Source organism: Canis aureus, chromosome 11 (genome assembly GCF_053574225.1).
Source record: "Canis aureus isolate CA01 chromosome 11, VMU_Caureus_v.1.0, whole genome shotgun sequence".
Classification (NCBI taxonomy): domain Eukaryota; kingdom Metazoa; phylum Chordata; class Mammalia; order Carnivora; family Canidae; genus Canis; species Canis aureus.
In genome coordinates, this window is record NC_135621.1 from 57592984 (window position 1) to 57601882 (window position 8899).

At 41.2% G+C, this 8899-nt stretch overlaps 1 pseudogene; it reads left to right on the forward strand.

Annotated features, from left to right (window-relative positions):
- Positions 1 to 7502: 7502 nt before the first annotated feature.
- On the forward strand, positions 7503 to 7779 carry LOC144324129 (dynein light chain 1, cytoplasmic pseudogene; annotated as a pseudogene).
- The last annotated feature ends 1120 nt before the right edge of the window (positions 7780 to 8899 follow it).

The window sequence follows — 8899 nt, forward strand, 5'->3', positions numbered from 1 at the left end:
TGCCATGTTTGCATATTCAGCAGCATAATGGGCCAAACTGCATTTCCACAAACATGACAATAGATAGAAAAATCCTGCTTACTGGGGCAAAGTAATGGCATTCTTACTGATTTCTCTGCTTTCCATCTTCTTCCTTCCCAATTCTACATACATTTCAACTGTGTTATGTTTCTAAAACATACACTGGAGTATTGGAGCTCCCTTGCTTTGAAATTTCGTAACATCTGCCTCCTTGTTACCTATGGAGACAGTCCAGGCTTCTTATCAAATGAGGTTCTCCACAGTAATCTTACTGTGCAAACCTGAGCCACCAGCCCCATCTCTACTATTTCAAGCACGGCCTTTACTCTGGGTGGATGTCACACTGTTCCTTGCTTGGTCCACAAATATGGTAAATACATGCACCTGGACAGGTCACCAGGCCACACAGCTAGTGTTCTACCCACAAAGCATGGAGGGAAGCCTTATGTTGTAAATGGACTGCTCAAAGCTATTATGTGTCTCATTTCTCAGTGCTCCAAAAGCTCCAACAGCCTAGACCAAAGAAGCAAGCCCGGTATTGCCCTCAAGCTGCCACTAGATCAAACACAGTCCTTCAAATGACCATCTCTCCTTGCTGTGACTGACAGGACCCTCATTCCCTTGCTTTATGCCCATTTATTTCTATTGGGGATATAGTCTGATGGCTCTTGGTCTTGGTCTATCTCCATCTAGATAGTTGGGTAGATGGGTAGGTACATACATATATACGTACATGCATACGTACAGATATTTCACCCAGTGAGGCAGCTGAGAGGTCCAGAGGATCTGCAGCGTATTCAACAAGATTCATTTATTCATTCAACAAACATTTTAAAGCACTTACTATGTGCAAGACCCTGTACCAATGACTGTCTGAGTAGTCACTACTGTATATATACTATCAATGTGCACAGTGAATGAATTCGTACCCTCAGGAAGTTCACAGTCTTCTGATTAGCAGCCCCGGCCATTTTCAACATCTATGCTGTTTTCCCAGCTTTCGTATATGCGCTGGAAGCAACAGGACAAACCCCCAAATACCCAGTGCCTAAGAATCTCCAAGCCATCCTATGGGTGAATGGACTGGTCAAAAATGAGGAGGACTCATTGGACTATATAGGCACCAAGAGGCCAGTTCCATTATATCACAGCAATAAGCACAGAATCACAGGGCAATTAGGCTCAAGCCTAAAATAATATTCTCCAAATTTTTTGCCACAAATGCTATCTTGCCACTCACATCTCAGGAGAAATGTATCCAGGATCATGCATCTGCTACTCAGTGGCTCCTCATTTCAAAGGTTCAGAAATTGAGGTATATGAGAATTCATAAGGAGAAGACCATCAACTTTCCCCACTGGTCATCTAATTTACACTATGGATAAGTGTGATGGCCTACAACCTTAGATCCCTACCAGGAGTTCTTCCTTCACCAACTAAATGTAAACTCTGCTACTAACTTTGATTTTAAAATGCTAGTTGAATCATGTGTTCTCCCTACCTAGTAGCCTTCGAAGGCTCCTCATTGTCTTCTACCCAAAAGCCTCACTCCAGTGTTAAGGCCTCCATAACCTGGCCCCAAACTCATACAAACCTCTTGTACTCATCCCCACTATTACCTAATAAACTGTGTCCTTTTCTATGATGAGCCTCTTAAAATTCCCTTTCCTTTTCTTGCCACGCATCAAAATTCCCTAAATCACTCAAAATCTATCCCAAGTGCCATTGCCACAGGCCTTCCCTTACATGACAACCAATATAAAGTGATCTTTTCCTTGCAGGAGCATCAGCTTTGCTATTGGTGCTGTTCATTACACACTACCATCCTGCTGGTCAGCTTCTCATGTGTATCTTATCTCCTAATACCATTGCAAGAACCTTTTGAATGCAGTAATCATGTATCATCATTTTTACACTTAGCATCTACAATGATACCCTGTTGGCATGCTTGAGAAAAGGGGAAGACCTATATTTCTCATAGAAAGAATATTTAAAATTCCAGATTATTCCTACTTAAGGGAATGGAGATAATGGGGTCTGAGTCTACACAGAGCTCCCTTGAGTGACCTTTTGGCTACTTCTCTAGGACTCCTAACTCAGAACAAAGCCAGAGAACAAAATCCCAAGTGCCAAGTTCCTCCTAATGATCCATATGGCAAAGAGCCCGAGTTTTGGGATGTACCCCTTAATTCTAGACTTCTCCCATTCAGTGAGATCAGGCCTCTTGTTCATATTTATATAAGAGAAGAGATGCAGGTTAAAATAAGTATACTGAATTATGTGTGTACACAAGTTCACTTCCTTTGCATAAAATGACACACCCCCAACAACACATTCCTTTACTGGAAGCTCCATAGCACTTGAATTAAGATTCAAAGAATCTTAATAGCATAGCATAGAAGACAGCTCCATACGATCTTTTCCTTTAACGAAAAAAAAATTAACCTTTGCACATCAACTGAAAATTTCCCAAAGCCTAGAACCTGATTATGCCTAAACTCCATGAATTATTCATGCTGCTTCAAGTGAGAAAGATCAGATTTAATTATGTTCTGAGGGGGCATCTTCCCTAGCATTAAATGGAAAATATCCTCATTTGTCTACTGAGCTGTTTTAAGAACAGGTTATCGTGGGCTTTCTACAGAACTGTATATGCTGAGAAACAAAAGAGGGTTCACTGGATCAGCAGAAGGGAAATAAATATGAAACCAGAGAGTCTTTTCCATATCCACATGGAGACTGTTTCTATTAAACTCAGGCAAGAATGACACCAATACCAACACATGCAAACCCTAATAAATTAGCTGCACCCAATTATTAAGAAGGCAGCCTTAGGTCATAAAAACGATTTTGTGAAATTGATCTTAAATGAAAAATGTGTAATTACACTTAAAGCAGTTACAGGCTGCTAGTCAATGAAAAATTTATATTTCCCGTGGAGTTGTACCACTTTCTGTGCATATAAAATTAGTTGGATTGGGAGAACTTATATTACAATCGGAAGTGGTTCAAGAGACAGAAACATTTTTCAATATACTTTTCTAAATGATGCCACAATCTGGCCAGCTATGCACCCAATGTGCATGTTACAATTTTATTGCCTTTGGCCAAAAGCCACTGGAAGACCAAGGACTCAGAATTCTAAGCAAGAAATTCACAGTATTTTTTAAAGCCATGAAGGCATTTTTTTTCCTACATTCCTTTTGTTATTTTTTTCCTTAAGATCTGAAAGACTTAAGTTTTTAGTAAAAGCAAAAATAACCTATAGAGAAAGAATGCATATAGATGAAGAGTCATGGGATCCATCTTTGATTCATCTCTTACCCTTGCCATCCCCTTCGTATCCATTACAAATTTCTGTAGGTTCTAATTCCAAATTTATCTCAAAAGCATACAGCCCTTTCCATCTCCACTGCTGCCACTCTGGCCGAAGCCACTAGGGCACCAATTTCTTGACTGGCCTTTTTCCTTCTGCTCTTGACCCCTCTAATTTATTCATCCTACAATAGGCTGAGAGATCCTTTCAAAAATGTAATCAGATCATATTATGGCTCTCCCTCAGACCTTTCACAGGTTTTTCATCACCCATTAAATAAAACTCCTCTTGTAACCTATTAGGACTTGCTTGATCTGGCCTCTGGCCCCCTCCTTAAAAACGTCTCTTTTTATTCTTGCTCCCCCCACACCCCAAGCATGACCATCACACTGGTCTCCTTTCCATTTCTGAAGCTCTTCTACCTCCAGGGCTTTGTGCTTACCTTCAGGCATTTCTTCCGGAACACACTGTGCTTGACTTATGATATCTGAGTCTCCCGCTTATTTCCTGTAGAGTCATCATTTTATTAATCTGTTTAGTTGTTGTGGTCTGTTTTAGCCTTCAGTGAATGCAAAACTATTGAGTGAACAAAATAATATATTTCAGAAATGGTAAATTCATGAAGAAATACTTGCATACATAAGCAAACAGCTTAAGGGAAGTTCAGATTTAAGTTAACAATTCCCGGCCAGAATAGAACTAGACCCTCTCAGGGCTACAGTTTCTACTTTTTAATTGCACTAAAAATTACATTGTGTTAGCAATTTTTCATTTCTTCTCTGCTTAAAGACACTATACTAAAGAAGAAATTCATGCTACTAATAAATGTATGCAATTTTTGGCCTTTTTTATATTGAGCATTTCAAAATTTAAGTTTCACATTAATTTCACCAGAGATAGCCATTTAAAAGGCTAATCTGTTTTGTCTTTTGGTCACCCTTTAGTAATCTTATTAGGGCTTGGCTGAAATAGTCCCACGAGGTAAATATTAAACATTATTTTTAATACCAGAGGACAGAACCAAGTAGTCTATCCACAACACCTACCAACAAATCATACATAGGCTTGCCATATTTAGAAATTGAGGAGATGCAAAGAAATACAAAATAAAGTTGCACCCATAGTGGATCTTCCAACCCATCCTTGAGACAAAACAAAGATGGGAGGAGGATGGAAGAAAGAAAGAATTAGGACTCAAGAGGAAGTCACCCCTGGAGGGGGTGAGGTTGGGACAACCACATTGCCTTTACAGAATGGGAGGGCTGCAGATAGGAAAGGAGAGCAGGAAACATTACTAAAAGGGGAGACACAGTGACCCCAGGTGACAAATCCATGTACAAAGCAGTGAGTAACTTGGTCTGACTGGAGTAGAGTCAAAACTGGGGAAAGGAGCACCTGGGTGACTCAGTGGTTGAGCATCTTCTTTAGGCTCAGGGCGTGATCTTGGGTCCCAGGATTGAGTCCCACATCAGATTCCCTGCAGGGTGCCTGCTTCTCCCTCTGCCTGTGTCTCTGCCTCTCTCTGTGTGTCTCTCATGAATAAATAAATAAAACCTTAAAAAAAAGAAGAATGGGGAATTAGTTGACATGTTCAAGGTTACAAAAACAATTTAGATAAATAATGAGGACAAGAACTTTCTGGATTCCTGCAACTCACTTGGATCTCTGGACCATTTTACCAACAGTTGTTAAGATCAGTGGTAGTTTGTTACATGAGCAGCTGCAGAAACAAGATGCCGGTCGTATAACCATTAGAAGAACTTCTTAGACAAAATAAAGGCTGAGAATATTCACAAGGAGAGGAATCCTAAACCATCCTTTGGAAGTAGGCCCTGGGGTCGATTTATATCTGTTCCATATCTTGTAACCATGCTACTTAGTATTTTGTAACCAAAAGAAATGTGTCCTTGCTAAATTATTTGTAATATGTCCCCTTAAGATATCAAGACTTCAAAACTTTAACAGTATCTCCTGTGGAATGTAACCACTAATCTCACACATACTAATTGGTTGTCATGGGAAACTGTATTCAAGCTCGTATCTATAAATGCCATAGAAAATTCCTTCAGTCCTTTGTTAGGAGGAAGAGCCTCAAGTCTCTGTGTCCCACTTGTTTTCCTTTGGGCCTGATTGAATTAAATAAATCAGTGGCTCTAATGCATCTTCTTTAAAAAATGGCATATGATTTTATTTTTGTCAATACACACAGACACACACACACACACACACACACACTCCAGACATCAGAACAGAGGGGAGCAGAACAGAGAGAGAATTTACAAAATACTCTAGTATTTTGCAAAATACTAGAGACTGGGTAGCTTAAACAACACTTATCTCTCATGGTTCTAGAGGATGGTAAATCCAAGTCAAGGTACCAGAAGATTCAGTTCTCGAGGGCTCTCTTCCTGGCCTTCTTGCTATTCTCACGTAGCAGAGAGGGAGGTGGTGCTCTGGTCTCTTCCTTTTCTTATAAGAGCACAAATCCAATCTTCCCCCACCTCGAGTCATTATCTAAATCTAATTGTCTCCTAAGGGTCCAACCTCCAAATACTAGAGATTAGGATTTCAACATATGAATGGGGGGGGAGGGCACAAACATTCAAGCCATACCAGCAAGCTAACCTCAGATAAATCACCCAATTCAGTCTCAGATTATTGAGGAGAAAACCATGCCATGGTTACGAATCTCAAGGGAGAACTCTAAAAGCTTTTGCCCACTGCATCTTGGTAAGAGAGTCATCAAGAAGAACACAATTCAGTCAAGCACTGGATGGAACAGTGCTTTACTTACAAAGGGAATAGACAGCATAAGATCAGCTACAATACTGGGCTCAGGGATCCCTGGGTGGTGCAGCGGTTTAGCGCCTGCCTTTGGCCCAGGGTGCGATCCTGGAGACCCGGGATCGAATCTCACGTCGGGCTCCCAGTGCATGGAGCCTGCTTCTCCCTCTGCCTGTGTCTCTGCCTCTCTCTCTCTCTCTGTGTGTGTGTGACTATCATAAATAAATTTTTAAAAAATTTAAAAAAAATTTAAAAAAAAAAATACTGGGCTCAGTTCCCCATGGCCAAAAGGCTCTCCCTGAGGCCAGCATAGGGCAATCTGCCTAAGTACACCCATCTGTGCACAGTACAAAGATCCTGTCCCCTCCCCACAGAGAACAGATATTGAAAGTAGAAAGAGTTAGAAGTCTCCAGAAAAAGAAAGACAAGACACAGCTTTTGGACACAAGAGAAGTCATTTTAGGCCTCCAGCTATTTTCTGTGATCTACACCCTAACAGCTCCACTTGCCCAAACACACTTCTTATAGAATCTGCTAGGAGGTGTCAGACTTACAAAAGCCTCAGTAGTTAAGGATTTTAAGGGAGCAAAGGGAATGTAAAAGATTAACAGACGCTACCAGGCCAGGAAAGAGCCTAACCATATCAGAGACAACAAATTAGTGGTAGAAACTCCCAGTGCTGTTTCCAAAGTAAGCAAGGGCCCTGCATTCCTAACCAGTAAGAGGTCCAAGACCTCAACTGGTTTGTACCATTCTTGAAGACTACCCATAGCCCCTTCCTCTTGCCTGAGAGTTACCTCTGCTTCAATTAGAATGTTACAGTTTCTAACCAAGGAGGAGTACAACCCTCATTAGCATAACACACTATACATATATAGGCAGATTTCCTAAGTGTGGATACACAACCTCTACATGCAATGACAAAGCTCCCCTCTCTGAATATTCCTCCTAACCCTAAATAAAAGAAACCCACTCACCCTCATTCAGGGAGCCACAGCTTTGGAAGTTATTCCTCAGGATCTTCTTATTTGTTGCAAATGAAGTTTCCTCTGTAATCTCTATCTGTAACTCACCAAGGAGCAAACTCAGGTTAGTTCAGTCACAATAGGACAGTGGAGTTGGCCAGGAGGTATATGACCCACATTCTTTAAGCAGAGACAAAAGAATATTCAATAAGCATGAAAAAGGTACTAAAGCTGGCATAGGTTGAGTGGGATCCTTATCTCTTGGTAAAAAAAAAAAAAAAAGGATTTTAAGTCCAAATGTGCCACAAGTACTGATGTGCTTCAGTAGCTATGGCAGCTTCTGCTGGATCTGAGCATCGCCAGCCCCTCCTCCAGGATACATTTACCAGCAGTCCACCCCCTGCTCCTTAGTAACCATGTGCAACCAAAAGGCTGTGATCAAAACCAATTATGTCAAAGAAGATGCAACAGGACTTGGTGTTGGAGAAATACAACAGGGAGGGACACTGCGGCCCATATGAAGAAGGAGTTCGACAAGAAGTACAACCCCACCTGGTTCCGCATCATGGGAAGGAACTTTGGTGGTGATGTGACACATGAAGCCAAACACTTCATCTACTTCTACCTGGCCCAAGTGTCCATTCTTTTACTCAATTCTAGTTAAAAGCATGAACCATGTCATACACCCAATGATCCATCTGAATACAAGCACTGCAGTCCAAATTCCAAATACCAGAGACTGAAATCTTCAGCCTTGCCTCAGGAAGCACCTCCATCTCTGAGCCTTTACTGAGTTGTTTTGTGCAGGGCATTCTCTGTATGAATTTGTTATGGTTATGCAATTAGCAAAACAGCTTACATTTGTATTGATTTTCTATTCCATCCTCTGCCCCATGGGTTTTTTTCTCCTTAAATTCCATTCTTTAAAAAAAAAATAAATCTGAGGCATCTGGGTGGTTCAGTGGGTTAAGCATCTGCCTTCGGCTCAGGTCATGATCCTTGGGTCCTGGGATCAAGTCCCATGGTGGGCTCCCTGCTCAGCAGGGAGTTTGCTTCTCCTTCTACCCCTCCTCCCTGCTTGTGCTCTCTCTCTCTCTCTCTCTCTCTCTCTCTCAAATAAATACATAAAATCTTTAAAACAATAACAGCAAAATAAATCTGTTGAAGTAAAAAAGAAAGAAAGGAAGTAGTCTAAGTAGTTCGAGAACCATTCTTATGTGACCAAATGGGTGACAAAAGACAGCATGCATGAGATTGCTTTCCCTAACCTAGGTCTTTGCAAACCCTGGCACCTTACTTACCTGCATAGCAGATGCACACACATGTAACATACACCCACTTTTACAAAGAAATTCTCTGGGGAAAAAACATTCAAGTACTTTCAACATACATATATTTTAAAATACCTTAAAGTGGTTTTATAAGAGCAAAATGTTTTGTTTACAAAAGTATAGTGTATTTTATACTAATGGGGGGGGGGGGGACAGGGGAAGGGAGAAGGGTATAAAATAGCCAAACCTACTGGCATTGGAGCACCTGGGTAACTCAGTCAGTTAAGCAGCTGCCTTCAGCTAAGGCCATGATCCTAGAATCCTGGGATCCAGCCTGCATTGAGCTCCACTCAGCAGGGAGTCTGCTTCTCCCTCTCCCTCAGAACCCCCCCTCCCCCACCTCTGCTCATGCTCTCAGGAGCATTCTCATGCTCTCTCTCTCTCTCTCTCTCTCTCTCTCAAATGAATAAATTTTAAAAATTATTGGCATCAGAAAATACTAGTACATGGTTAAGGTTGTACCAGCAAAATATTTAAATTGA